The sequence below is a fragment of the Galeopterus variegatus genome, unplaced genomic scaffold, assembly GCF_000696425.1.
Source record: "Galeopterus variegatus unplaced genomic scaffold, G_variegatus-3.0.2 Scaffold106, whole genome shotgun sequence".
NCBI classification, from domain to species: Eukaryota; Metazoa; Chordata; class Mammalia; order Dermoptera; family Cynocephalidae; genus Galeopterus; species Galeopterus variegatus.
The window spans coordinates 441,908-464,510 of record NW_007726217.1 but is presented as its reverse complement, the minus strand read 5'-3'; the positions used below and the strand labels follow the sequence as shown (position 1 = coordinate 464,510).

At 36.8% G+C, this 22,603-nt stretch overlaps 1 protein-coding gene across 3 annotated transcripts in view; it reads right to left on the bottom strand.

Annotated features, from left to right (window-relative positions):
* The window catches only part of ZMYM4 (zinc finger, MYM-type 4), a 144,831-nt gene that overhangs the window by 109,892 nt on the left and 12,336 nt on the right, over nucleotides 1–22,603 (bottom strand). The window lies entirely within an intron of this gene.

Below are 22,603 nucleotides of genomic sequence, written 5' to 3'. Positions count from 1 at the left end.
TGGTGTTTTTGTTGTTGTTTTGTTTTGTTTTGTTTTTGAACGATGACCGGTTAGGGGATCTTAACCCTTGACTTAGCGTTGTCAGCACCTCGCTCTCCCAAGTGAGCTAACCGGCCATCCCTATATAGGGATCCAAACCTGTGGCCTTGGTGTTAACAACACCACACTCTCCCAAGTGAGCTAACCGGCCATCCCTATATAGGGATCCAAACCTGTGGCCTTGGTGTTAACAACACCACACTCTCCCAAGTGAGCCACGGGCAGGCCCAGGAGACTAATGTTTTAACTAAACTGTGGCAAATGAAATTCAGGCATATCAAAATAAAAAGAAGTGAAGACTAACTATACAAAGAAAAAAATTTAGTTAAATGGGGAAAATATTTGCCATCAAATATATAATAGGTCTCAGGAAAGACTGCTACTTTTAATACTACTACATTCTAGTTACTGCTCTGTTACTAATTCACAAACAGACCTTAAGTAAGACACTTAACTCCTCTGCGGTTCAAATTCTTCATCCCATATAACATAATGGATAATAATCCTAAAAGTTCTCTCCACACTCTCAAACTTGATGCTAACAATTCACTCTCAGGCGAGGCATAAACTAAGAACTCAAATTAGTATAACAGAGACAGAAAACTTGATAAGGAAACTATAAAAGTAGGTCTCATTCTCTCTCAAAGTCATTTAAATAAAAAATCCATCTTAAACATATTAACAACTCTTCCTTTAAAATGGAATCAAATCCATCTTCTTTCCACATTTTTATTCATTATAAAATGTGTGTAAAGTTAATTTTTAAAAATGATTATTTCTGCTGAAATTACTTTGACATAAAACTAAAAATTAAACAGACTTGATTTGCCCATCAAAACAAGGTTGGCTATCTATCAACTTGCTGTAGGTATACTTATCATTTGTAATTCACATTTCACGTGCTGCCAGTATACTTTATTAGAAGTGTTTTTTTAATATTATGTAGACTAAAAGCCAAAGTTACTATTATCATTTTTTACCTTTTTAAAAATTTTTTAAAATCTTTTTTACTGTTTTTTTTTTTTCCCCCGTGTCCGGCAACGGATCGCAACCCTCAGTGTTGCTCCCGCACCTCGCTCAGCCAGTGAGCGGGAACCGGTCTGTATGTGGGATCCGAACCCTCGGCGGGAGCGCCACCACACTCCCAAGCGGCGCACTATAGCAGTGCGCCACCGGGCCGGCCCTTTTTTACTGTTTTTTTTTAATTTCAAAAGCCAAAGTTCTTTTTTTTTTTTTTTAAAAGATGACCGGTAAGGGGATCTTAACCCTTGACTTGGTGTTGTCAGCACCACGCTCAGCCAGTGAGCGAACCGGCCATCCCTATATGGGATCCGAACCCGGGGCCTTGGTGTTATCAGCACCGCACTCTCCCGAGAGAGCCACGGGCCGGCCCACAAAAGCCAAAGTTCTAAGTAAGAAGCAGTGGAGGCAATATGCATTTTAAAAATTCATAATTCTGTAAAATGAAGTAACTGAATAAATTTCAAGTTCATAAGTAACAAACCAGTTCATAACAAACCAGCCATTAGAAATGTTCTATTACAGTTTCACAGAACATTATCACTCGAGTGTTAAATTTACATTACTTGTACATATTTTAATGGAAAAAACTCTGTTCAAATAGCTACAATAACTTAACATAAAAATGGCCAAAATTTATCACCGAATAAATAGTTCAGATCCCCAGTCATCACTGAGAAAATAGCTTAAAAAAGAAGATTCAACTATGAAAAGCTGTCACCTTAAAATGACTGCTTTTATGACTTCTTTCACAACAGCTAAGGAGAGCATCAAGCTACCCAGACTTGAAGAAGAAAAATCATTTTGAATAGTCAGATAGTGTCTTTCAATTTTCATGTGTAGAATGCTATATTTACCCTTAAAAGTAAACTAAGGAAAAAGGAAATAAGTGTTCCCATGATTCTTTACAAGACTGAAATTTTTGGGCCGGCCCCGTTGTGCACTCGGGAGAGTGCGTCGCTGGGAGCGCAGCGATGCTCCCACCGCGGGTTCGGATCCTATATAGGAATGGCCGGTGCGCTCACTGGCTGAGCAAAAAAAAAAGACTGAAATTTTTAAACCACAGTTTTTGTCATCGAGTTTTCCAGTCTAAAATGATATATAAATTTGTTTATTAGTTCAGAAAATCAGGAACATTTATGATAAAATCCAGTGTTCCTCACAGAAAATATTTTGTGCTTTTTAAATCCACAGCAAATATAAACTTGTAAATTATAAAACTTATAAACAAAACGACAAATAAAAAGTTTCTTCAATTATGCACAGTAAAAATTAAAACTTTGGACACCTTGACTTTAATTAGTGATCCTTGATTTCAATGAAGGGGCAAATACTACAACCACAAAAATGTAAGAATTTTTAAAAAATCTCTGAAATCATATTTTGACCAAAAATTGAAGGGCCAACTGATGTCCAGCTTCTTCAAAGCTTCTGTGAGATTAAGTCAGAAGCAAAGATTATTCAGCCTGCAAATACCTGCAGCCATATAAGAAGCCTTTGAAAAAGAGAACATCTAAAGCAGCAGTTCTATGTGTGTGGTTCTCAAACCTACAGGAGTTCCATGACTCTTTCAGAAGTCCCCAAAGTCAGAACTATTTTCACAGTAATACTAATACATTACTTGCATTTTTCACTGTGTTAACATTTGCATTAACTGTGCAAAAGTAATGTGCTTACAACTACTGGACCCTTAGGCAGTGAGTGGCACCAAACTGTACTGACAGACATTGTATTCAACACAGCCATACATATGTTATACAGTAAACCATAACAGGAAGAGTCTTCTACAATTTTGCCCTTTTAAATTTTCATTTTTATTACAAGGCAAAAATTTTCAGAATTAAATGCCTACCCTTAATTAAATAAAATACAATTTATGATAAAGCCAAGAAAAGTATACTGCATATAATACCCAACAAATTCAAAATATTTTTCCATGAAAACAACAGGGAAAAGTAAATACCAATTAAAAACAACCAAAATCTAGGGCCGGCCCGGTGGCGCACTGGAGAGTGCCCTGCTTGGGAGTGTGGCGGCGCTCACGCCGAGGGTTCGGATCCCATGTGGAGACCGGTTCCCGCTCACTGGCTGAGCGTGGTGCGGGCGCAACACCGAGGGTTGCGATCCCGTTGCCGGTCCCCGGTACGGGCGCGACACCGAGGGTTGCGATTCCGTTACCGGTCAGTAAAAAAGACAAAAAGAAAAAAAAAAAACAACAACCAAAATCTCTACTTCTGAACATTAATGGCTATCATGCATGCATATATTAGAAAATAGGATTTCTTAAACTTAAGAGGGAAATATGTTATACAACTAACCAGATATCATCAAGGATTTTATTTAAAGAAGAATAACTTCAAAGCAAGCCCAGTCAGTTCAGTCTTACTTGTAACTGAATATTCATTCCAATCATGAAAAAGACATTGCCAAATATCTAAGTTCCTTGTGTTTCTCCAAAACCACAATGTGTGATAATAAGACTGTATGTAATTATAATTTAGTATAACATTTAATATATTAAACAAGATAATACAAGTAAAGAACAGAAGCTCAAGTTCAAAATTGTAACAAAATAATTTTTAACTATATTTTCATATCTCTTAGTTCTCAAACCTAATCTATAGTGTGATGTTACATTCATGCCAGCTAATCTGACACACCAGCAAAAAAGAAATCAATAAAATGATACATAAGATGTATGAAAATTCAACATTTCTGGATCATTCATTTAATACAAGAGTTATTTGCCCTTCTGAAAAACATTTCAATGAGTGCATATATGCCATCGCTTTCTAAAAGTGAGGTAAATGCATAATCTGTATGTATTACTTATCAGCATGTTACATGTTGGAAAGTAATCCAAATTGCTTTCCTATCTACAGAAACTAGACTAATTCTATCACATCTCTCAAACTCTTATAAAATATCTATATGTGTTGTTTTAGAATCACATTTAAAGACTAGCTATTCATTTTTTAAAAGAAGCATTTAGACTTGAAGCATCCCTCTTTAAACCAAGAATATATACCAACTCAATTATAAATATTAATTATGTATGTGTGTGTATTAGGGTTCTTCAGAGAGACAGAATTAATAGGATATGTTATAATAATATGAGAGGGATTTATTAGGGGAATTAGCCCACATGACTATGAAGAAAAGTCTCACAATAGGCTGTCTATAAACTGGATGCCCGTAGCATGGCTCAGTCCAAGTCCAAGGTCTCAAAACCAGGGAAGCTGATGGTGTCCTTGGTGTAAGTCCTGGAACCCAAAAGCTGAAGAGTCTCATAGCTAATGCGATTATGAAGAAAAGTCCCACCATAGGCCGTCTACAAACTGGATGCCGGTAACATGGCTCAGTCCAAGTCCAAGGTCTCAAAACCAGGGAAGCTGATGGTGTCCTTGGTGTAAGTCCTGGAACCCAAAAGCTGAAGAGTCTCATAGCTAATGCGATTATGAAGAAAAGTCCCACCATAGGCCGTCTACAAACTGGATGCCGGTAACATGGCTCAGTCCAAGTCCAAAGGCCTCAAAACCAGGGAAGCTGATGATGTTCTTCGTGTAAGTCCTGGAACCCAAAAGCTGAGGAGTCTCGAGCTCTGATGTCCACAGACAGGAGAGAAGAATGTATCCCAGCTCCATCGGATCAAGAGAGAGCTTCACCTCTTTCCTTGGTCTTTTGTTCTCTCCAGACCCCCAATGGATTGGATGGTTCCCACGCAGTCCACTCAGACTCTCATACTAATCTCTGCCAGAAATCCTCACAGACACACCTAAAAAGATAACTTTACCAGGTTTCTCAGCATTCCTTCATCTAACCAAATTGACACTTAGAATTAACCTTTACAGTGTGTATAAGAATTGATATATCTCAACTATAAACAGTTAATAATCAAAAATCTCAAATAATCATGTATCACTCTGATACACAGAAAATAAAATTTTAAGCCCTGATAAGTCATATCATATACACATTTAAAATATAATAGGGGTGGCCAGTTAGCTTAGTCAGTTACAGTGTGGTGCTGGTAACACCAAGGTCAAGGATTTGGATCCCCATACTGTCCAGCCACCAAAAAAATAAAAAATAAAATAAAATAAATATTTTAATATGAATTTTAAAAAAAGAAACAGCAATAACTAATAATAGAATAAAGGCTTTTATTTTAGCTAACACACTATATCCTTTACAAATCTCCTAACCTCTAGAAACTGCCACTGCAAAAATGACAAAAATAAAAATGAAAGGTAAAAGCTTGCCTTTAGGACTTAGGTTAGACATTTGTTGCCACATTATTTACAACAATGAAAAATTATCAAAAAGTCCCTCTGCATAGAAATGGTTAAATAACTTATTAATACACATTGTACTATGGAATTCTATGTAGACTTAAAAGAAAATAATGTAGAAAGTTCTGGAGATAGTTGGTGGTGATGGTAATACAACAATGTGAATGTACGAGGGTACTTCAAAAAATTCATGGAAAGGGGCCGGCCCGGTGGCGCACTGCTACAGTGCTCCGCTTGGGAGCGCGGTGTCGCTCCCGTGGAGGGTTCGGATCCCACATACAGACCGGTTCCCGCTCACTGGCTGAGCAAGGTGCGGGCGCAGCACCGAGGGTTGCGATCCCGTTGCCGGTCCCGGTCCGGTATGGGCGCGACACTGAGGGTTGCTATCGGTTGCCGGACACAAAAAAAAAAAGGGAAAAAAAAAAACTTCATGGAAAGATTTGTATTATCTTTCAATTCTATTTTTCCACAAACTATGTGAAGTAACCTTGTACTTAATGTGACTAAATTATACACTTAAAAATGGTTAAAATGGCAAATTTTATTTTAAGTATATTTTACTATAGTAAAATAAAGAATGAGATATCAAAAGGTGTAACATTTACGTCATCAGAATTCCAGGAGAGGAGAAAGACTGCAGTGCAGAAAAAATACTTAAATAATGACTGAAAACTTCTCAAATTGGATAAAAGACATACATCTGTTGATTCAAGAAACTAAGCAAACCCCAAACATGATAAACCCAAAGATATCTGCACCAAGACACTCATAATCAAACTGCTGAAACCTAAAGACAAAAAATTATTTAAACAGAGAAAAACATCACATGACTTTAACTGCAGATTTTTCACCAGAAACGATGGATGCCAAAAGAAAGTGGAAAAACATATTTAACATGCTAAAAGAATTGTCAACACATGAATCTACGATCAAATTAAAGTACCCTTTAGTAATAAAGATGATATAAAGACATGCTGTGATGAAGTCAAACTGAAAGTATTCATTTTCAAAAGACCTGCTCTAGAACAAGTGTTAAGAAAGGTTCTTCATACAAAAGTGAAATGCTATTAGCAGAAAATCCAGAACACCAAGAATTGCAGAAAGAACGGAAATGGTAAATATCTGAATAAATATAATTACTTATAAATATGGAAATATTCTTTTATTCTTGAGTTCTTTAAACTATGACAGTTGAATGTAAAAATTATAACATTATATTATATGGTTATTATGTATGTATATATGACAACCACAACATAAAGGGAGATGTCAAAACAACCCTCCGAATTCACTGTCTAAATTTCACTTGAAGAGAAAAAATATTGATTCTAATAAGTCAGTCTCAAAATGTTACATACTACATAAGTCCATTTATGACATTCTCAAAAAGACGAACTATAGTGACAGAGAACAACACTACAGTGATTGCCAGTGGTTAAGAATGAACAGAGGGTATGACTACAAAGAGTAGCGTGAGGGAGTTTTTTGGGATGATAAAAGTGTTGCGTGTCCTGTTTATGGCGGTACTTACACCATAAACCATACACAGGTAAAGATTCTACCTGTGTTTAAATTTTATACAACTATATAACAAATATCAAAGAAAAAATTTTAGCTTACCTTCATTTAAAAAATAATATATATATACAAGATAAATTTATGCATAATTATAAATACACAGAGTCGTAAAATTACAAGAGATTATCTTCATACCTTTTTTAATCTTTCAAATTATCTACAACGCTGTCTTTATAAGTAAAATGTTCAAAGATAACCATAAAATACTTGTTCCTTTAAGAAGATGCCACTTGAATACATTTCTGTCATAGAATTATTTGAAAAATGAGTAAATCAGAATATTGTATAGGGGCCGGCCTGTGGCTCACTCGGTAGAGTGCGGTGCTGATAACACCAAGGCCACGGGTTCTGATCCCATATAGGGATGTACTTGTTCCTTTAAGAAGATGCCACTTGAATACATTTCTGTCATAGAATTATTTGAAAAATGAGTAAATCAGAATATTGTATAGGGGCCGGCCTGTGGCTCACTCGGTAGAGTGCGGTGCTGATAACACCAAGGCCACGGGTTCGGATCCCATATAGGGATGTCCGGTTCGCTCACTGGCTGAGCATGGTGCTGACAACACCAAGTCGAGGGTTAAGATCCCCTTACCGGTCATCTTTTAAAAAAAAAAAAATAATAATAATAATAATATTGTATAGTCCTCTGATATCTCAGAGTATGAAGTACTAATAATTATGGAAATTATAAATAATTATAATGGCATGCAACTACCCTCCCCTCCGCCTCACCAAAATATACTAACAAAACAATTATAAGGTTTGTAAAGAGTCAGATGAGCCAGGATAACCTACAAAGTCTCTTGTGTGTGATCTCCACTTTCAGAATATATAATCATTATACATACATATATGATCATTATGAAGCCAACTATTAGGCTAAATCATTCCAACTAAAGAAATTCTTATTGCTCAATTACCTAAGAAAAAACAATTTTATTCTTTCCTTTAAAGATAAACCTAAGACAACACCCCATACAATTTAAATAATGAATTTTTGTTGAATAAATAATGCAAACATAAAGTTATTCTTATTATTTAAGGAAAATACACTCCATCTTTATCAAAGAAATAAGCTAAATTTATAAAAATGCATCCAAAGAATAAAGCTTATTGAAATAACCAATTTTTATAAAGATCCCCAAACTTGTAAGGTATACAACAATTGCGTCACTTTGTTTCATTTCTCTGATTCAATGAACTTTGCATCCATATTTAGTTAGGAAGCTCCATGTGTACTTCAGAACCTATTTCAAGAACCAGAACCTCTTCAGAACCACCATTTCTCTCAAATTCACTTACCATTCTGTCATTGTCCTCTGTTTTTTGTCAATCACACCATTTTTCTCTCAATTAAGGCCGCCTGCTCTAATTTTTTACCTTACTATGTCATTACTTTGGTGTTAATATGTTGTGTGAATCTTCCCAAAGCAAAAAATTTCCTGTTATCATCCACTCTTACTACAAAAACTCATTTTGATTCTTCTACTTAAAAAAGAACATAAAGTAGACTAGCTCAAGGGAGCAGGGTCTAGACTGGCTCAACTACCAGTTTTGAGACACTGGACCTAAATGTCTGAAACTCCTCAATGACTGAACTCCTATTTCTTGGGCACATAATATGTGAGTTTGTTTATACCACCGTATTTCATTTGTGTGGTACAGAGCAGGTGCTCCGTACACACTATTAAATGAATAAACAGCCTTAAAATATTACATGCATTTGTAGACCCAGACAGACACCATTTAATTTATGCATAAATTCAGATTGTCCAAGGGTATCCATCTGGTGTCAGAGCCAGACTTTGTACTAAGGTGCAGCATTCTCCACTGCATTCATACCCTGAAGCCTTTCTAAACCAAATAAAAACACTAAATAAATGAAATCTACCAGGTTTTTACTACTCAACCAGTATTCCCTCACCCTACTCCATACTGTGATTTTTATACTCAAATTTAGTTAGTTTCCTTAGCATTCCTACCACATATAATTAAAGAATTCCAAAAATGAAGTTACTTGAAAGATAATTTAATGCTGACAGATATTCTCTCAACTTTAGAGATGAGAAAAAATAAATCACCCAAGGGCATATATATATAGATAGTGCCCAGTTCAGTCAGTTAGCCAACAAATATTTACTGAATATTTGCCTCTTACAAATCAGGCACAAACTGTGCTGGTCACTATGTTAAAATAGATCAGGAAATAAAACAAAGAGTTCCCACACACTCTTTCACAGTCTATCAGGGAATACAGACATTATATAAAGAATTACAAAGTTAGATGAATGCTATCACAGAGAAGAACAAAATGCTATGGGATTTAATTAGCACATATTTAACCTCATCTGTAAATTTAAAAGATATCCCTTAGTTCAGAAGAATGAAAAAGAATTTGCTATAGGAAGAGGGAAGGAGTTTTAGTTTACCAGAGTGGACAGAGAAATTGAAAGAGGTCCACAACAGTTAGAAAAAATGGAGTATAGGTGCAAGTGAGACAAGAGATAAAACTAGATATATAATCAGGGCCACATATGCCCAGCCTTGAATGATTTGGGACCTTATCATATGGTTAATGGAAAGTCACTAAGGAATTTTAAGTAGAGGAGTAACATGATTAAATTAAAGAACACTGTGTCAAAAAGAAAGAACTAAAAAGCTGATGAATATGTTTTTCAAAAAATCAATACCAACAACAACAAAAAACCAAGAATCTAGGTTGGAGGAGCTCCAACTGACTGAATTTGGGATAATTTGAGCATAAAAATTAATACAGGTAACAATGTGCCATCATAATACAATAACTTAAGAATCCATTAGATGACTAAATACCAAAATAATAATAATAATAATAAACATACATAAAAGTAAAATATAAATGGCCTAAAACATGGAGGGGGAAGGAAGGGAGGGACATAAATGAAATACACTGTTATAAGGGTCTTCGAATGATAGAATTTTTAAGGGTGATGACATGATATATACCTAAACAGTCAAAATGGAACAGTGAAAAAGATGCAATCCACCTACAATAAGGGAGAAACAGAACAAAGGGTATCAATAAAAAACAAATATCAAGATGTAAGACTTAAACCCTACTATACAATTATTACATTAAATCCAAAAGGAATAAACACAATTAAAAAGTGTCAGTTTGAAGAAAAAGGCAAGACCCACTATAGATATGGGTTGAAAGTAAAATGGGGAAGGGGATCATGTATCAGTCAAATACTAAGCATAAAAAACCTGATGCAACTATATTAATGTCAGATAAAGTAGACTTAAAGAGAAAGAGTATTACAGAAATAAACTATCATTTAATATTATCATTCAAAGGGTTTAAATCCCATACTGGCCAGCCACCAAAAAAAATTAAATTAAGTTAAAAAATAAATATATGATCATCAACAAGACATATTTCTAAATGTGAAGCAACTAAACACAACTGCAAAACACATTAAGCAAAAAACAGAACTAAAAGGATAAGCAAAATCTCCAACTATGATTGCAGATTTATAGTACTGACAGTTGTTAAAACAGAACTGTTTTAAGTGTACACAGAAGCACTAAGATATACCATGTGCTTGATCATAAAAAAAAGCACCTGTATAATACAAATAATTGGTATAACAGAGCACATTATCTGATCTCAGGGTTTTTAAACTATAAAATCACTAACAAATAAGATGATTATAATGCCAAAATTTAAAAATTAAACCTATTTCTAAATAAACCGTACGTCAAAGTAAAAAGAAAAAAAATAACAGACGAAATAAGCAAATTTTTGGGGGGGTTGTTTCTTTTTTAATTAATTTTAACGTCAGTTGATAAGGAACAAATTTAACACAAAGACTAACATCAATGAAAAAAGAACCCTTAAAAGTGAATTAGAAAAATCTAAGCAGAAACTTGGTGAAGGACATGAGCAGGTAAGTTTCACACCCCACAGAAACACACGTGTCTAATAAGTACACTCTAAGATGGTTGGGGTAAGGGGAGGAAGGAGCCCCCCAACTCATGGCCCTGGGGGCTTTTGGTTAGGAGGCTTTCAGCACCCCACCCCCTCACTTGTGGTCAGCCTAGTTGCTGATGGCACTAGGCAAGGCTGAGGCCCACTGCCACCATTGTCATCAGGGCCCTGGGGCAAATGGCCTCAGCAAATATTCTGAACTGAATGATAATTAAAAGAATTTTCCAAGAGTTTTGGGATGCATTTAAAGCAGTGCTTAGAGATGTTCATAGCTTTAAGGCCTTAAAGAACAATAACTTCAAATTAAAAAGCAAGCAAAAAGAAAGCAACACAAACCCAATAGAAGTGAAAAGAGAAATAATAAAGATACAAGCAAAAATCAATTAAATAGAAAGTGAAAAATGGCATAAAAATCAGTGAAACCAAAAGCTGGTTCTATCCAAAAATCAGTATAATTGAAAAACCTCTAACTAGACTGATCAAAGAAAAAATAAAGACACAAACTGTCAATATCAGAAATTAAAGAGGGAACACCACTACAAACCCAGAGACATTAAAAAAGGATAATAAGGAAATATTATGAACAACTGTATGCTAAAAAATTGAAATACTTCAGATGAAATGGACAAATGCCTCAGTAGACTCCGATTACTAAAAATAAAATAGGAAAAAAATAGAAAATCCCATATCTATTTTGAAACTCAAAAATTAAGTGGACCTCACAAAGAAAATTCCAAGCCCAGATGGCCTACTGACAAAACTATCAAACATTTAAGAAAGATATAATAGTGATCTCACTAAAACATAAACTAAAACCTAAAACACCCTAATTCAGAAATTAGAAGACAGGAATATTTTCCAACTTAATTTATAAGGCCAGCACTACCCTGACACCAAAATCAGATAAAACAGTCAAGAAAACTATCAACCAATATTGCTCATGATATACAAAAATTCTTATCTAAATATAAACTGAATCTAGTCTATGGGGCTTATCACAGAAATGCAAGGTTAGTTCAACATTCAAAAAGCATCAGATTCCTGTAGAGGCCAACTGACAAAAAAAAATTTCAGGGGGAAAGCAAATGAATAGAATAAAAAAGAAGAAGGGCTGGCCCGTGGCTCACTTGGGAGAGTGTGGTGCTGGGAGCACCGAGGCTGCGGGTTCAGATCCTATATAGAGATGGCCAGTGTGTTCACTGGCTGAGCGTGGTGCAGACGACACCTTGCTGAGAGTTGCAATCCCCTTACCAGTCCCCCCCAAAAAAAAGAAGAAAAAAGAAGAAACCATATGATCCACTCAATAAATGGAGAGAAACCATTAGACAAAATTTAACTCCCATTCATGTAGAAAACTCTAAGCAAACCAGTAATAGAAGGGAATTTCTCAAACTGAGAGATGGCATCTATGAAAATCTTACAACTAGCTTTAACACTTGATGGTGAAAGACCAAATGCTTTCACCCTAAAATTGAGAATAAGGCAAGGATGTCCACTCTTACCACTTTCATTAAACACTGCACTGGAAGACTTAGCCAGTGCAATAAAGCAAAAAAAACAAATAAAAGCCATAGTAGTCAGAAAGAAAGGGGGCCGCCCGGTGGCGCACTGGATAGTGCGCCGCTTGGGAAGCGCGGCGGCGCTCCCGTCCGGGGGTTCGGATCCCACGTACAGACCGGCTCCCGCTCACTGGCTGAGCGAGGCGCGGGAGCAACGCCAAGGCTTGCGATCCCGTCGCCGGTCCCCGGTCCGGTACTGGGGCAACACTGAGGGTTGCGATCCGTTGCCGGACACGGAAAAAAGACAAAAAAAAAAAAAAAAAAAAAAAAAAAAAAAAAAAAGAAAGAAAGAAGGGAAATGGTCTTTATTCATACAAAATATAATAATGTATATAGACAATCCTAAGGAATCTCCAAAATGCTTCTAGAATTAATGAATTTAGCAAGCTGCAGTTTAAAAGGTAAAAATACAAAAATCCAATTACATTTCTATATATCAGCAACAAACTGTTTAAAAAATGAAATATTTAAAAACATATGTATAGGGACAGCCCAGTGGCGCACTGGAGAGTGCGCCACTTGAGAGCGCGGTGGCGCTCCTGCCGAGGGTTCGGATCCCATGTGGAGACCGGTTCCCGCTCACTGGCTGAGTGTGGTGCGGGCGCAACACCGCCGGTTGTGATCCTGTTGCCAGTCCCCGGTAGGGGCGTGACACCGAGGGTTGCGATCCCGTTACCGGTCAGTAAAAATGACAAAAAGGAAAAAAAAAAAAAAAACTTTGTTGAAATAGCAAATTGTCAAAGAAGTGTATTCCTATTATAAATATAGTATACTTTTAAAAACCTATAGGCAAATGTTTGTAGTGACTATTCATAATCACCAAAAACCAGAAACAACACAAATGTCTTTCAACTGGTGAATGGATAAACTGTGGTACATCCATATATGAAATATTAGTCAGCAAGATACATGTAACAACATGGGTGAATCTCAAACACATAATGCTAAGTGAAAGAAGCCAATATACATGATTTTCTGAAAAGAGAAAGTTACAGAATAAAAACAGATCAGGAGTTCCTAGGGGCTAAGGTTTGGTGGGAAAGGTTGGTTATAAAAGGGCATAAAGGAATTTGGAGGCTGATGTATCTTGATTATGGTGTTAGTTACAACACTATATGCATTTGTCAAACCTTACAGAATTGTACAATGAAAGGGTGAGTTTTACTCTATATAAATCATACCTCAATAAACCTATTTCAAATATATTTTTCAACTGCCTTAAGCCAGTAATTTCATTTCTAGGAAACTAGAGCTACAGACAAAACTTACACATAACACATTGTTTAGTTTAGCTTCCTAGTTTTATAACAGCTTTACTGAGATATAATTTATATACCATATAATTCATCCATTTAAAGTACACAATTCTATGGTTTTTAGTATATTCACAGAGTTGTACAACTATTTCCACAATCAATTTTAGAATATTTCCATCTAGAAAGAAATTCTGTACCATTTGACTATCTCTCCTCTGTCCCATTATGCTCCCCAATTTAGCACCATTTTTAATAGAGAAAAAATTTTAACCAACCTAAAAATGAAAGAATGTCCCTATATTATTGTTTACCTATTGCATAGAATATTAGGCAGCCATTAAAATTATATTTACAAGTAGATCTTAATAACAGAGGAAAGTGCTTAGAATGCAAATTTAGGGGCCGGCCCGGTGGTGCACTGGATAGTGCGCCGCTTGGGAAGCGCGGCGGCGCTCCCGCCCGAGGGTTCGGATCCCACATACAGACCGGTTCCCGCTCGCTGAGTGAGCGAGGCGCGGGAGCAACACCGAGGGTTGCAATTCCGTTGCCGGTCCCCGGTCCGGTACGGGCGCGACACTGAGGGTTGCGATCCGTTGCCGGACACGGAAAAAGACAAAAAAAAAAAAAAAAAAAAAAAAAAAAGAATGCAAATTTAGGTTAAAACTCAGGGGAAAAAATTGTACATATTTTAATCACGTTAAAATATACACACAAATAGAAACGTCCTGGAAAGAAATATGCTTAGTTTAAGCAGTAGTTATGGCTGAATAAAATATGACTTTTTTTTTTTTTTTTTTTGCCTTTTTGCCTTTTTTCATGACTGGTAACGGGATCGCAACCCTTGGTGTCGCGCCCGCACCGCGCTCAACCAGTGAGCGGACCAGTCCCCATATGGGATCCGAACCCTTGGCGGGAGCGCCGCCGCACTCTACCGAGTGCGCCACCAGGCCAGCCCTAAAATATGACTTTTAAAAAGGCACAGAGGCAAGAAAAGAAAACTGGCAAGTCAATCAATGTGCTACATTATCAGAATTTATATAAGAGAATGATATGAGAAACAGCTACATAGAACAAAACAATTCAGAAAGGTCTTTAGGGTATATGGAAAAAAATATTTAGAGCAGTGGTATTCAACTACGAGCAATTTTGCCCCCCAGAAGATATCTGGCAATGTTTGGAGATATTTTTAGTTACCACAACTTGGGGGGCAGTGCTACTGGCTAGTATACTGCTAAATATCCCACCATATACAGGACAATCCTCCACAAAAAAAAATTACTCAGTACAAAATGTCACTAGCATCAAACTTGAGAAACCCTGATCTAGACTACACTGTAGCTGTTTCAGCAATTTTTAAAACAGTAGAGAGATCTAAAGTAAGAAAATAATAGCTTCCTCCTTCACCCCCATTACCATGTGAATTCATTCTCTGGTTTTCCCATCTTGTTTTATGGTGCCACCAACTATCTAGTTTTTCAAGCTGAAAACCTAGGGGTCCGTGGTCTTCTTTATTTCCCTACATTCATCAAAAAGTCCTATTGACTCTATCTCCAAAATACATCCCAACTAATTCTCATCATCTCCACTTTACTCCAATGATTACTTTTCACACCAGAATTATGCCAACAGCCTCCTAACTAACCCTGTTTCCCATCTTTCCCCCTAAAGTTCATCCTGAACATAGGAGCCAAATGAATTTTTTAAAGAGATGACATTTAAAATCCACCAATGGGCTTCTCAGAGAAACAGGTAATATTGTTTCTCCCCACCACAATCAATTATATCATCCTACGCTAACCTATTTTCTTTATTATCTAAAATTATTTTACTGTTTTTCCTGTTTATTTTCTCTTGCCACCTACCATTAGCACAAACCTTGTTTTCTTACTACTATTTGTCCAGCACTTGGAACCATGCCTGACACGTCCTAAATTGCTGAATGAACGAATCTCTCCAATACTAATGGTCTATTTGCTCTACTGGGGCCAAAGAGTAACAATACATCCTTGCAGGAAGGGGACTGAATCTACTAAAATGAACTAACGTTCCCAGTGTCAGTCAGCCAAGAAACAAAGTTTAGGTCAGGAAGTAAGGTCCTTAGAAGGGAGGGAAAAAATGAAATCTTTCCCCCAGGTCTGCTTCTGAGTTTCAAAGAAAAGATGCCCTCTGCTCACTAGGAGACAGGCTGGAGGCTCAGCAGGTAAATGCTGCCTATTTCTACTAGATCAGCCATATATCATAGCCAGTAATATCTGTTCTGTATTATAATTCTCTATTATACTAAGCTTTTGATAAAGTCTTGTTTTATTATTTTTTTATTTTTATTTTTTCCTTTTTGTCTTTTTTCATGACTGGTAATGGAATCGCAACCCTCAGTGTCGCACCCGTACCACGACCGGCAATGGGATCACAACCCTCGGTGTCACGCCTGCACCGCGCTCAACCAGTGAGCAGATCGGTCTCTACATGGGATCCGAACCCTCAGCGGGAGCGCCGCCGCGCTCCCAAGTGCCGCACTCTACCGAGTGCGCCACCGGGCCGGCCCTAAAGTCTTGTTTTAAAAAAAAAATCATAGCCTGGTCTCAGCTGTGTTGGGAGGAATTAGTTAAAGGTTCTGTCGCCACACAGGCTAAGTAGGACCCCTACCAATGCTAGCATGATAGCAGCAAAGACAATCAGACAGAAACTCTCCCATGAAGGAAAAGAAAATTTCTGAGAGAAATCAGAGCTGTGAAACACACTTCCTCTTGCCACATGGAAAAACTCTGACCAGTACCCATCTTGCGGAATTGGAATTATATCAAGGCAGCCAACTCATTACCTTACAGATGACCACATTTTAATTTTTAAAGATAATTCTGTCTCCAGTGTGTAAAAATGAATGGGGTAGAGAAAACAGTAGAGAAGGGAAAAGAAAAAGAAGGTGGGAAAAGCAAGGGAAATCAAAAGACAAAACAAGCAAAATGAGTATCAGAACTAGGGTGGTGGCAGTAAAAATCAAAAAGGTTTTTAAAATCATATCTGATGTAGTCTCAACAAGACTTGGTTAGCAATTAAAACTAGATAATAAGGGAAAGCGAAGAAGCAAAGATGACTTGGAAGTTTCTAACCTGGGTGACTAGAAGCCAACAACTAAAAGAATATGTGAACGGGCCAGCCCCGTGGCGCACTCGGGAGAGTGTGGCGCTGGGAGCGCAGCGACGCTCCCGCCGTGAGTTCAGATCCTATATAGGAGTGGCCGGTGCACTCGCTGACTGAGCGCAGTGTGGGTGACATCGCACCAAGGGTTGTGATCCCCTTGCCGGTCACGAAAAAGACAAAAAAAAAAAAAAAAAAGAATATGTGAACAAAAACCGGTTGAGAAGGAAAGGGCACTATTTGGGAGAGCAAGTAATTAGCAGAGGAAGAAATAAGACGTGAATTTGCAATTTTGTGGGACGGCAACAGACAAGTCAAAGCATACATTTGGAAATATAGATTTTAAATTTTAGAAACAAAATAGAAGTAAAGAAGTAGAAAGGAAATCATGGAGCTGGCCGTTTAGCTCAGTTGGTTAGAGCATGGTGCTATAGCACCAAGATTAAGGGTTCAGATACCCATGCTGGCCAGTCGCCCCGCACCCCCCCCAAAGGAAGAAAATCACATAATATGAAGAAATTGGCCAAGGAAAATACAGCTGAGGGAACAACAGTAACTGGGCATGCAAAGATGACTGCCAAATGCAAATCAAGAGGAGAACCATAAGAATGACATTTTATACAATAAGGGAAAAGTTTCGAGGAGGGAAAGGGTAATAGGATTAGATGTCTAAGAAAGGTCAAATAAGATAATCCCTGAAAAGCATCCATGAGGTTCGGTGATTATTAGATCATTCTGGTGATCTTCAAGAGAACAATATCAATGACAAAATGGAAAGAGAAGCCAGATGCAGGCTGAGGACTGAATAGAAAATAAGCAACTGATACCACCTCAAAAAGATTCTAACTTCAAAAACATGTCTAAATTCAGACTGTAATCTCTGAATATCATTTCTCACTGAATGGTACCAGGACTTCTTGAGGAATTACCTAATTCCAGGTCTGAGGTAGTAATGTATAGGACAAGACTGGCTGGATACATCTTTTTGGCCAAAAAGGGAGAAATCGTTCAAGGACTACTAAAGTTAGTTAAGTCAAAAGGATACAGATGGGGCCAAGCCTGTGGCGCACTCGGGAGAGTGCGGCGCTGGGAGCACGGTAGCGCTCCCGCCACGGGTTCGGATCCTATATAGGGATGTCCGGTGCGCTCACTGGCTGAGCGCAGTGCGGCCGGTCTCAAAAAGGACCAAAAAAAAAAAAAAATGGATACAGATGATAAGTATTTCATTCTATTTGATATTAATGTAAAAACAAAGTATTATTAATTTTTTCTTAGGATTGCTCAATATAAGTATATAGGAATAAAACTGATTTTTTTTCTGTGATTTTTGTATTCTGCAACTTTGCTGAATTTCTTATTAGCTCTCAGTTTTTTGTGTATTTTATGAGAGTTTTACACATATAAGATCATGTCATCTGTAACAAAGATAGTTTTACTTCTCTTCTATTTTCAAGGCCTTTAATTTCTTTCTTTTTTTTTTTTTTTTCTTGCTAACTGTCTTGGCTACAACTTCGAATATTACACTGAGTAGAAATGACAAAAGAGGGCATTCTTGTCTTGTTCTGCATCTTTGGGGAAAAGCTTTCAGTCTTTGACCACTGACTATGATGTTAGCTATGATTTTTCATACGTAGCCTTTACAATGTTGAAGAAGTTCCCTTCTATTCCTAATTTACGGAAGTGCTTTTATAATGAAAGGGTATTAGATTTTATTAAATGCTTTTTTCTGCATCAACTGAGATAATGTAGTTTTTTTCCTTCATTCTATTAATGTGTTGTATTAACTGACAGATACTTAGAAATATATTTTAACCAACAAGGCATGAGACTTGTACACTGAACAACTTGTATAAAACATTGCTGAAAAAAATTAAAGACCAAAATAAATGGAAAGAAATCCTATGTTCACGGACTAGAAGACTTAATATTGTTAAGATAACAATACTTCCCTTGATTTATAAATTCAATTCAATTCCTATCAAAATCCCATGGCTTTTTTTGTAGGAATAGAATAAAACTGAAATTTCATATGGAAAAATCCTAAATTTCATATGGAATTTCAAGGCACCCCAAATAGCCAAAACAATCTTGAAAAAGAAAAACAAAGTTAGAGGGCTCATACTTCCCAATTTCAAACCTACTACAGAGTTACAGTAATCAAAACAGTGCAGTACTGGCACAAGGATAGACATATGGACCAATGTAACAGAATTGGTCCAAAAATAAACACCCACACATGTGGTTGTTATGGACTGAATGTTTGTATCCCACCTTAATTCATACGTTGAAGCCCTGACCCCCAATGTGATGGTATTTGGAGATGGGGCCTTTAGGAGGTAATTAGAATTAGATGAGGTAATGAAGGTGGAATTCTTATGATAGGATTAATGCCCTTATAAGAAGTAACACATAGCTCAGCTGGCTAGAGAACAGTGTCATAACACCGAGGTCAAGGGTTTGGATCGCATACCAGCCAGCAGCCAAGTTTAAAAAAAAAAAAAAGTAACACCAAAGAGCTTACACTCTCTCTCCCCTTACACACACTAAGAAGACATATGAGCAAAAAAAAAAAAAAAAGAAGAAGAAGACATATGAGCATAAAACAAGATGGTGGCTGCCTCCAAGCCAAGAGAAGAAGCCTCAGAATGAAACCTACCTTGCAGTCACCTTAATCGTAGACTTCCCAGACTCCAGAACTGGGAGAAATAACTCTGTTGTTTAGGTCACCCAGTCTATGGTATTTTGTTACGGTAGCCCAAGCTAACTAATACAGTGGTCCACTGACTTTCAACTATGGTGCCAAGATCATTCAGCAGGGAAAAAACAGGCTCTTCTACAAAATGCGCTGGAGGCTGGCCAGTTAGCTCAGTTGGTAGTGTGGTGCTCACAACACCAAGGTCAAGGATTGTATCCCCATACCAGCCAGCCACCAAAAACAAACAAACAAACAAAAGGTGCTGGATATCCACATACGAAAGAACTAAACTGGACACTTACCTTACAACATAAAGAAGAATTAGCTTAAAATGGATTAAAGACCTAAATTAAAGAGTTAAATTCTAAAACTCTCAGAAGAAAACATAGTGGAAAATCTACATGTCCTTGGATTTGATAATAGTTAAATACAACACCAAAAGCATATGCTAAAAAAAAAAAAAAAAAGATAAATTAGACTTCATTAAAATTCAAAACGTGTGCATCAAAGGACACTATCACAAGAGTTTAAAGACAACCGACAGAAAGGGAGAAAATATTTGCAAATCATACACCTAGTACGAATTTAATATCCAGAATATATAAAGAATTCCTACAACTCAATAACAAAAAGACAAGCAACCCAGTTAAAAAACAGACAAAGGACTTAAATAGACATTTATTCAAAAAAGATACACCAATGGTCAAGAAGCACATGAAAAGATGCTCGACATCATTAGTCATTAGAAAAACGCAAATCCAAGCCACAATAAGATATCACTTCACACACCCTAGGATTATTACTGCACCACCACCACCCCCGCAAAAAAAAAACCCAGAGAATAACAAGTGTTGAAGAGGATGTGGAAAAACTCATGCATGGCTGGTAGACATGGAAAATGATACAGCCACTGTGGAAAACAGTTTGGCAATTCCTCGAAAAGATAAACAGAATTCCCAAATAGCCCAGCAAATCTACCCGTGGGTGTATACCCAAAAGAAATGAAAGCAAGAACTCAAACAGCTATTTGTACATCAATGTTTATAGCCGCATTATTCACAATAGCTAAAAGGTGGAAGCAATCCAAGTGTTCATCAATAGAAGGGTAAATAAACAAAATGTGGTATATATTTTTCAGCCATAAAAAGAAATGGTAAGTTCTGATATATGATACAACTGGATGAACCTTGAAAACATTTTGCCAAGTAAAATAAGTCAGACACCAAAGGAAAATATTGTATGATTCCACTTACATGCAATATCTAGGATAGGCAACTTCATAGAGATGGGAAGTAAATCAAAGCTTACCAGGACCAGGAGCTGATGGGAGGAGCTATGGGGAGTTACTGCTTAATGTGTAGTTTCTATTGGAGGCATGATATATATAGTGGTGATCGTTGCACAACATTGTGAGTGTAATTTATGCCACTGAATTATACATTTAAAATGGTTAAAATGTTAAATATTTTATGTTATGTCTGTTTTTTTGTACTTATTTTATTTTGACAAATCATAATCACATAACTATGGGATACACAGTGATGTTACAATATACAAAGGGTCTTCCAAAAGTTCATGGAAAATGCGTATTATGAAAAAACTACATATGAATTTCAAACTGTTTTTGCACCAAAATAAACTCGTACTAAGTTCTTATAACATGTTGGAATAGGATCTAGTTTGAGGCACTAAGAAGGATAAGACTTCAGTTTGGAAAGAGCCCTTATCAGAACAAAATGAATTCTGCTAAAATGGAAGCCAGAACAAACATCAAATTCATAGGGAAGCTTGAGTGGAAGAATGGCAAAATCGTTGATGCTTTACCAAAAGTTTATGGGGACAATGACCCTCCAAAATCAGTTTGCAAATGGATAACTCATTGTAAGAAGAGACAAGACAATATTGAAGATGAAGCCTCCAGCAGCAGACCACCACATCAATTTCTGAGGAAAAAATTAATCTTGTTTATGTCATAATTGAAGAGGACTAAAAATTAACGGCATAAAAACAGACAACACCTTAGATATCTCAACTGATTCAGCTTACACAATTTTGACTGAAAAATTAAAGTTGAGCTAACTTTCCACTTGATGGGTACCAAAACTGTTACACCCCAATCAGCTACAGGCAAGAGTACAACTTTCAATGGAAATTTTAAACAAATGGGATTCAAGATCCTAAAACATTTCTTCAAAGAATTGCAATAGAAGATGAAACATGGCCTTACCAGCACAATCTTGGAGGCAAAGCACAATCAAAGTAACAGCTACCAAGAGGTGGAAATAGTCCAGTCAAAGCAAAAGCAGCCTGGTCAAGAGCAAAGGTCATAGCAGCAGTTTTTTGGGATGCTCAAAATTTTGCTTGTTCACTTTTTGGAGGACCAGAATGATAATATCTGCTTATTATGAGTGTGTTTTGAGAAAATTAGCCAAAACTTTAGGATAAAAACACCCAGGAAAGCTTCACCAGAGAGTTATTCTCCACAACAATGCTTCTGCTCATTCCTCTCATCAAACAAGGGCAATTTTGTAAGAGTTTCAAAGGGAAATCATTAGGCATCTGCCTTACAGTCCTGATTTGGCTCTTCTGACTTCTTTTTGTTTCCAAACCTTAAAAAAATCTTTAAAACACACTCATTTTTTTTCAGTTAATAATGTAAAGAAGACTGAATTAACATGGTTAAATTCCCAGAACCCACAGTTCTTCAGGGATAGACTAAATGGCTGGTATAATCACTTAGAAAAGTATCTTGAACTTCAGAGAGCTTATGTTGAGAAGTTGTATTTTTTATTTTTATCTTTTAATTTAATTTTTCCACAAACTCTTTGAAGTCCCCTCATGTGCACAAAGTGCAGAATGATTGAATCAAGTGAGTTAACATATCCGTTATTGTATTAGTCCATTCTGTTGCTTATAACAAAATATTTGGAACTGAGGAATTTGTAAGAAAATGAAATTTATTGCTTACAAGTTTCACAGGCTGTGCTGTCCAAAATCCAGGGAACACATCTGGTGAGGTGACTCTACAGCAATGCAGGGGTCTCATATTGCAG